The following is an 8,208-nucleotide window of genomic DNA, read 5'->3' as shown; positions in this document are numbered from 1 at the left end:
CTTCTTCACGCTATATCTCTGCTATACGGCGGCCGATCGGAGCATGGCATGTCTCTCCGTGACCGCGAGAGTCCAGCCAGTCGATTCTGTCTGGCATAATTCTTCGATAGGACTCCGTCTGGCCGGGGGAAATCGGATACGAATCGCTTTGCGGCAAAGCATATGGTACATACATATGTAAGTCCTCGGTGAAGGAATATTTATTTTAAAATAAATCCACAATTATATACTGAATCACTTACGTGTTTCGAAGCTGAAGCCCAGCGCTTGAAGCGGTGGCGCATTAATGGGGGGTTGCTTTCCCGAGGACGTGAACCAACAATTTCGCCGTTGTTCGGCGGGACGGGACGCCACATTGTCGACTCAGAGAAACAACAGTGGCTTCATGGCCATGGACATGGCCTGCAGTGGACAGCCATCAGCGAGAGCACACTCGCTCATATGAACCGGAAGAACAGAAGGGTGAAGGCCCTCATAAACGATGGTGGGCACATCGGTGTCCGCGGGCACGCAAGAGGTATTGCTGGCCACTGGAGGAGGCGACCTGCTTAAATGAAAGGAAGAGTTAAATAAAGTAAATGAATAAATAATAACCTAATAACTTTACCTGGCGGGGCACGAGGAGGGCCAGAGAGGGTCTCGGCCAATAGAGTTGGAGGGAATACAAAATAAAAGAAGAACAAAGGAATACTTACTCGGTTAAAGCCGATGAGGTCAAGCATGGTGCAGTAGGGAAGACGGAGTCGGTAATGTATGCACCTGCGAAGAACGAACGTCGTACTTCGGACACGGCAAAGTGAAGGTTAAGGCCTCGGGCCGCATATCCTGGCAAATATATCATGAAATATGCTTGCAGAAGGAATAAAAGATTTATTATCAGGGATCATCGGTTTTCAATTAACTTTCAACAGGGTTCACAGGGTTTTCGGAGCCAGCCAGACCCAGCTCTGTCATACTTGAAATCATTTGTTCATTACTTGTTTTCTGATGCGAATGCAAAGAAAATAAAAATACGTACTTGCAGGTTCTGTCTCCGAATGGGCAAATGATTACTACAAGCTGTGTAGACCCATTTGATAACCCAATTTATAGGTCTTTAATGGATGACATATATAATATTGCACAATAACAATTTACATTGCAATATACATATGATATGGTTTATATATCTATGTGTTTTTATCTTTATGCGATTATATTTTAAGAGTATAAGTACAAAATATGTATATTCGCACATGGAATACCCTAATAGACAATTATTCCAGTGTGAAGTCATGTCTTCAAAACACAGAAGTCAAAAACCAAAACCTATGCATGCAGAATGTGATACTTCTTGAACATCAATCCATTTATACTCTAGACCCTCAAGAGACTAGTACTAGTACTAGCTTATTGCACATTTATATACATATTTGTACTGTATCGATAGTGATGGCACTGACCGAGGAGCAGAAGACTCTACTCGAAGATACTCAATCTGGACCATGGCACCTGTTCATCGATGCAAATGCCTAAGGGTCGACAGAAGCGCATATAGAAATATATTACTTCAAAATAACACAAACTTTGCTCAATAATTGCCCTCTCAGGCAAGGCGGCTTGTCACGTGAGAATCCTATTCGGAATAATGCTTACACAAGCGCAGTCTGCCGCCGGGCCTTCGATATGCAGGCACTGATCCCACGCCCCAAACACATGTACTCCTGTCACGACTCTCGCACGCAAGTGCTGCCCCGGCGACACGTCAGAGCAACAGTCAGCCCAGAGTCAGAGTCAGAGCCAAAGCTGGAGTCAGTCAGCGACAAAGTCAAAGCCAAAGCTGAAGCCGAAGCCGAAGCACGAGTGAAGGCAGCTACAATCATTCACATTTAAATTAACATTTCCCGGCACCGATTATCCTAATTGGGAGCTGGCCTTAGACCCCTACGTGGGGCTGTGCGACTGTGGGAGATGTGAGTCGGCTGTTACTTGGGTGCTTGCCGGGCGGCAGGTACAGTCGGCACGCGAGTCTGTTGAAAAATGGATTTAATGTGACGCAAAACAAGCGCGGACTCATAAAAATGAAATGGAAATTAATCAAATTAGCATTTTGTACAAATAGCAAAGCATTACCTCGCTTATGCCAGCGATTTGTAATGCCAGAATTCCGGAAAGAGGATTGTAGGATGTGGGATGTGGGATGTGGGATGTTGGATGGTTGATGGCTGAAAAGTCCCGTCCCGGACGGGGACATGCTAGAGCGGTTTAGTTGTAGACCCGGAATAAACGTACATGCAATCCGGCCACGCCAAAAAGTGATTGCATAATTACTCAGAAGGCAGGCAAGTGCCAGTGTGCCCCGAGGACCACAAAAGTATCTCCGAATGAAAATTAAAAGTAATGACCACAGCCTCAGCTTAGAGACACATCCCATGCCCATGGCCATGCCCATTCTCATCCCCATACCCATCCCCACCGATTGCCCCGAATCAATTAGGCTGCCTGTCCTTCAGTACGAGGTCAGGCAGGCTCCGAGTTCTACTCCATTTTCGGGCTACGCCCTACGCCCAAAAACGTAGCAAACGTAGCTCGGGCTTTCCTCCTGCGATTTTATTGCAACACAATGGTATTTTAAGTGCAAACAATAAAAATGATTTATTGCCCCACAATGAGGGCCGTCTTCGTCGCCGTCTAAGGTGGAAAGGCGAATGTGTTCCTTGGTGGGGCTTTTGGCATTTTGTTTTCTGCTGTAATTAGAATAAAAAATGCATTTGGCTCCAATGCTACACAAAAATTGAATGATTCCCTGCTCCCACCTGGGCCCGAATACACGATTATACACTTAGACTGAATTATTTACAAGTCTTTTGGGGAACGCCGTGTTTGAAATGTTCGATATTCATTAAGAGCCTTCTCTGAGCAGCCTTCAGGCTCGTCTTCAAGGGAAAATCCTAAGTGCAGGCTGCAGGCAGGAAGGAGAGGAAAAACTATGCCAAATGTGCAAAATGAAAACTTTTGGGAAAACAAAGAAAGGGTTAGAAGAGGAAAAGGGAGTAAAAGAGCAAAGGGTAATGTCAAATGTGGGTTAATATGATTTATGGAAATTTGCCAGCTTCGCATTCGGGAAAAGCACTCGACCCGCACTCGAGCCTTTGTGTGTTTGCCAACTCAGGTGGGTGCCCGTGGCCCCTCAGGTATTCGCTTTCACATTTCCGCTTCCACCCCGCATCCCAACTCCCGTGCACACACACACAAAGTCGTTTGTGGCATGACTCCGTCCGTGTCTGGGAGGGAGCTGGAACATTTTTACGTTTTTGCACAAATTTGTCAACTGAAACAGTTGACGTTAGACTCAATGCAGCCACCAGCCCGCATAATGCCAGGCATTTTTGGTGTCATTGTTAAGGAGCCAAGGCAGCCATCCGCAGACACACACACACACACACACAGACACGAGACAGATACAGAGACAGAAAGAAAGCCAAAAGGCGTAGACTCGACTCCATTTGCCTGCCTTGGCAATGTCAGTGTCATGTTGGGGGCTGCTGCTGCTCGACACTTCTTTCTGGTGAAAGGTTTTTCATTTGACAAATGCTGATTAAGCCGCCGACTGAGAGTACAAAATATTTTCTTATACGAGTTTCGGGATGGAAAAGCCGGCGGCTGATGATGCGCCTATCCCTGGAGTGCGTCTGTGTCTGGCCATAGTCTGGGCCCATTCAATCAAGTCTCATCAGCCGGTGACTGAAGATGTCCCTCCCGAATATGTTTTTCAGCATTAAACAGATTGCTGCTGCTGCTGCTGCTGCTGCTGTGAAACCCCAATCGTTGGCGAGATTGAAAAGTCAACATGGCCGAAGGTGACAACAAAACCAAATAAATGGACATGACACGCATATTTAATACGCCCCCTCACACACACACACACACACACAGACACCCCATGGCCCCATCTGCCACCCTCTCACGCGCGTGGCTTGTGCCACATTTTGGATGATAGGATCGCTAGGCAGGGGTCCTGCTTGTCATGATATTTGTGTTGCCTTTTCTCCTGATTTTATTGTGTGAATATGTGGCACATTATTCATGATTAGGTTGAGGTCGTTTGCTCCTCGTTTTTGTGTATGTGTGCCACCCACCCCCAACCCCCACCCATCAGTAAGTGTGTGAGTGGAGTGTTTACCCACTTTGATTGCTTGACAAGGTGACTGTCCTCTACTGTCCTGTCCCGCTCGAGTAAGGCTTGAAGTCTGAGGGCTATAATTAGTCGCACAAGTTCCGCTTTCGGTAAGCAAAAAGCCGGGCGCTAATGAGGCCAATAACTCAATTGCGGCCAGAGGACAGCCGCACAAATCTCAAAAGTTTAAAGCGTTTACACACCATTTAAATCAAAATTAATGTCCGATTGCCGGGCCAGGGCCACCTGGAAGGCACCAGCAGTAGTTGTAGTACGAGTATTAGCTGGAAATCATTTCGTTTTAATGACTCCACGCTTCGAATAAACTTTTTAATTACAAACTTCAATTACAATTAACGAGCGGCCGCTAAGCCGGAACACAAAACCGGCATGGAGCCAGGGCTCGGCTCAGAGAAGCAAAGATTCTGCTCCGTCTATCTGTTGTGTGGCTCCTCCGTTTGCATAATTGCCTTGGTCCAAACGGGCTGACAATGACGGTACAAGGCAGGGCAGTGCAGGGCAGGGCAAGGGGAGGCAAGGCAAGGCACTGGCTAAGCTGCTTCCTTGGCCCTGGCCATGGCCAACGCCAACCCATCCATGGATAATTAAGAATAATAATTACCTCCCTTTCTGCAGTTTATCTGCGTCTGTCGGGCTCTCATTTTTTATTTCCTTTCGCCAAAGCTGCAAATAATGTTGATCCGCCCTGCCCGGCCATTGGCTGTGGTTTCTGAAGGACATACCTCGAAGTATGTATATATTTCCCAATTAATGCGATAATGCACTCGTTCTCGAGTCTCCAATCCATGCAAATTTTGTACCAATTTGGCCTCTGGCAGGGGGAATAAAAAACTTTGTTCGCGAATAAAATTTAAATTGAAACTCAAAAGAGAGCACGAGAGTTGTCAGCTTTAACTTTATGCGTTATGTGCCTGTGTCCCCCTATACCCCCCTAACCCCCCTACCTCCCCCCAAGCCAAGTTTCAGCCGCTATTTGTTCTACACAGCTCGGAAAATGGCAATTGGCTTGCGTTTGCCCCCAACTTTGTTTCACTTTTGCCCGTCGCGGCTTCTAATTTTGCCTTTTTGTCTGGTTTTTTTTTGTTGTTTTTTGACAAAATAAAAACTTTTCAATTTGACTTCTTGTTTGCCGAAACTCAAAAGTTTCGAATGAGTGAAACAAACAAAAAAAAAAGAACCGAAAAAGAGAAAAAGAAAAGGCATACCTGGAACCGAACAAAAGACTTGAAATGCCCAATGCTGACAGTTCAAAGGAATCTGTCCCAGGCAGGTTCGAGTGCGGGCACAACTTTATTCAAATTCTCGTGAGCCCCCGAAATAGTGGGTCCTCATATGTGTCGCCAGCTGACGCTCTTTCGAAGGTGCGATGTGGCCTAATGGCTGGCCAGCAATTCAATTGTGTTCCTGGTTGCCATCGCTCTTTGCCACTCTGCCGATTTTCAATTTCCATCAGCAGACAACAATATCCAGCTCCAGCTCCAGAGCCGGGCTATACAATTTTGTCAAACACCAGGCCAATAAATAGTCATAACAGCACCCCCACCTGGTGGCATGGGGCTTCCGAGATTCAAATGAAAAAGCGGAGCAATCAGTGCGGGGGTTAGGGGCCGCTGCTGCATTATCCATACCGTGGCCATCATCGTCATCACCATCGTCAGCCCTGTCAGACACGCCGCAATGTGTGACATTCTTTGCATGTCTTACTGACATCTAACATTTGCGTTTCGTGTTTCATGCCCGTGTACTCGCCTCGTCGCGCGCCGCCTCGCGGTGTGTCCTGTTTGCTGTGGCGTCAGGCAAACGGTAGTTTTTTTTTTGCGGCTGGCTGCGGCTGCGACTGCGGTCCTGGCAAATAGACAATCAATGGTTCCTGGGGCGAAATTGAAACGCAAGCAATGGTTCGGTGTCTCTGTGTTCTGTATCGTTGTTATACAAGTTTTAGATTGCGTGTACTCGTAGTACATGTACCAGTCGATCCGGCCGTAAGAGTAAATTGAATTTTTTTCCCCTCTCCCCCCAACCACCGCCAGACGACAAAACAAAACAGCTCAATAAAAGTGTCAAATGGGGCAAATGCCTAGCCGCCGTACCAGTCTGAACGGTTTTTTGAGTAACTTTTGCCAATTGGCTCTCGGCCTCAAAATGGGAACAAAGCAAATCCATCAATCAATGCTGAGAGAGTTTGTGAGAGTGGGGGTGTGTGAGTGTGGCAATCTTTTAACTACTCATTTATGTGCTCTAAGAGTGCTTGAGCTGGGACTTGTGTGTGTGTGTGTGGGGGTGGGGGGTGGGAGGGGGCTGGGTCGTGGAGTGGCTGCTGCAATTAATTGGCCCAGCTCCAGCAACACTTCTCTTGTTCCTCTCACTGGCTGTAGTTCCAATAAATTGTTTTACACTGGTTGCCACTTGCAACGGCATGGAGCAGGGGGGCAGCGGATCGACTACAACAATAACTTCAACAAATAGCAGTGGCACAGCACAGCAGGCAACTGCTACTTCAGCCGCTCAGCCATTGTGTACTGGTGTGTGTTTGTTTGCTGGCCAATGGACCGACGTGACGTATACGTAATATTTCATTTCATTTGTACAACGCACATACGCGTAGCCTGTACCTCCCTACCTATGTGTGTGTGTGAGTGTGTGTTTGCTTACCGCTTGCCTCTGGCCCAGCGATGGGCATGGGGCACGGCTACGGCGACGACTACACGGACTCTTCACGGCCTACAAACGTTTGCACAAAGGTTCAACACCGTTATTTATTTAATTGCATTCAATTTGCGGTTAATTGTTAAACAATGCTGCCCGGCAATGGCCACGCTGCACTGAACCTCGAAGCCTTTGACTCGCACAAAGTTCATTTCGCATAATGGCCAAAAGGTGCGTACGAGTGGGTGCTGTAGAGGCGGGGGAGTGCTCCGTTGTCCGGACTGTTTTGCAAAATGGAGGAGCTTGTGTGTGTGTGTGTGTTTGTTGAGCAAACAACTACGAGTGCGGTTTTAATTGAACTCAAGTGATGCTGAGCACTGGATGGGCATGGGCCGCTCACTTTTTGCACGAATGCGGGTGAGCCAGAGAGGGAGGGAGAGACAGTGCGCCCTCTCTAATGAGCGGTCAAATATTTACACAGGAATGCTACTCGTCGAGCTTCAAGTAATTAGCTTTTAAATTGGCCGACATATCTCACTCTCGAAATCCCATAAACTAGACCAATTTGCCGGCGACCGACCACACACTCGCACAAGTTTATCTCGAATTCACGGAATTCATGGCCCGCCAGCAGCGACAAATTATAAAACAAATTTGCCTGCCATTGGGCAAAAAGTAAAATAAATAACAATTATGGGAAACAAATCAGGACCAGGTTAGCAGTTATCAGCGGCTGCGGCGACCACCTCCGCATTGCCGGGGAAATTAGCGGCCGAATGCCTGGGCGCCTAAACCATTGTTATCGGCCCTCCCGCCGCCCGGCCGCTGACCAGAAAAAATTTGCATTTCAATGGGAAATAAAGTAACTGCGGACTCCATTGGACGCTAATCGCCTCGCCTCGCCTCACAAATGTGTGTGTGTGGCATGTGGCGGCAGCGGCTTTGGCATCGGCATCGGCATCCAATTAAAATGCATCGTTTTGTAAGTACTGCGGAATGTTGGGTGCTGATGCTGCTGCTGCTGTCTCCTCCATTCAAAATTGAAACAAAAACTATAATCGCTTTGGCAGGGATTACAACACACAGAAACATGTGGCAGATCCCCGCGCCGTCTGAGATTTGCCGGACCAGAGCCACGACCAACACACCATATCCCATCCCTATCGATGCCCGGCCGCTCCTGTGGTCATGTGCAACATGCGAATTATATTTTGTGTGTGTTTTTATCGCAAATTCAATTCAATTGCGATAATAATACAATTTATTGGCAGCAATTTGTTTCTCTCTGTGTGTCTGTGTGTGTTTTCTATGCGAGAGTTCTGAAATTTAGTGGCTGTCCAATGGCGAATTATAATTATGTGCCTGGCTGCTTCCACAGGCTTCTG

Source organism: Drosophila pseudoobscura, chromosome 2, assembly GCF_009870125.1.
Source record: "Drosophila pseudoobscura strain MV-25-SWS-2005 chromosome 2, UCI_Dpse_MV25, whole genome shotgun sequence".
Classification (NCBI taxonomy): Eukaryota; Metazoa; Arthropoda; class Insecta; order Diptera; family Drosophilidae; genus Drosophila; species Drosophila pseudoobscura.
The sequence above is the reverse complement of the archived record's forward strand: the minus strand, read 5'-3'. Positions refer to the sequence as shown.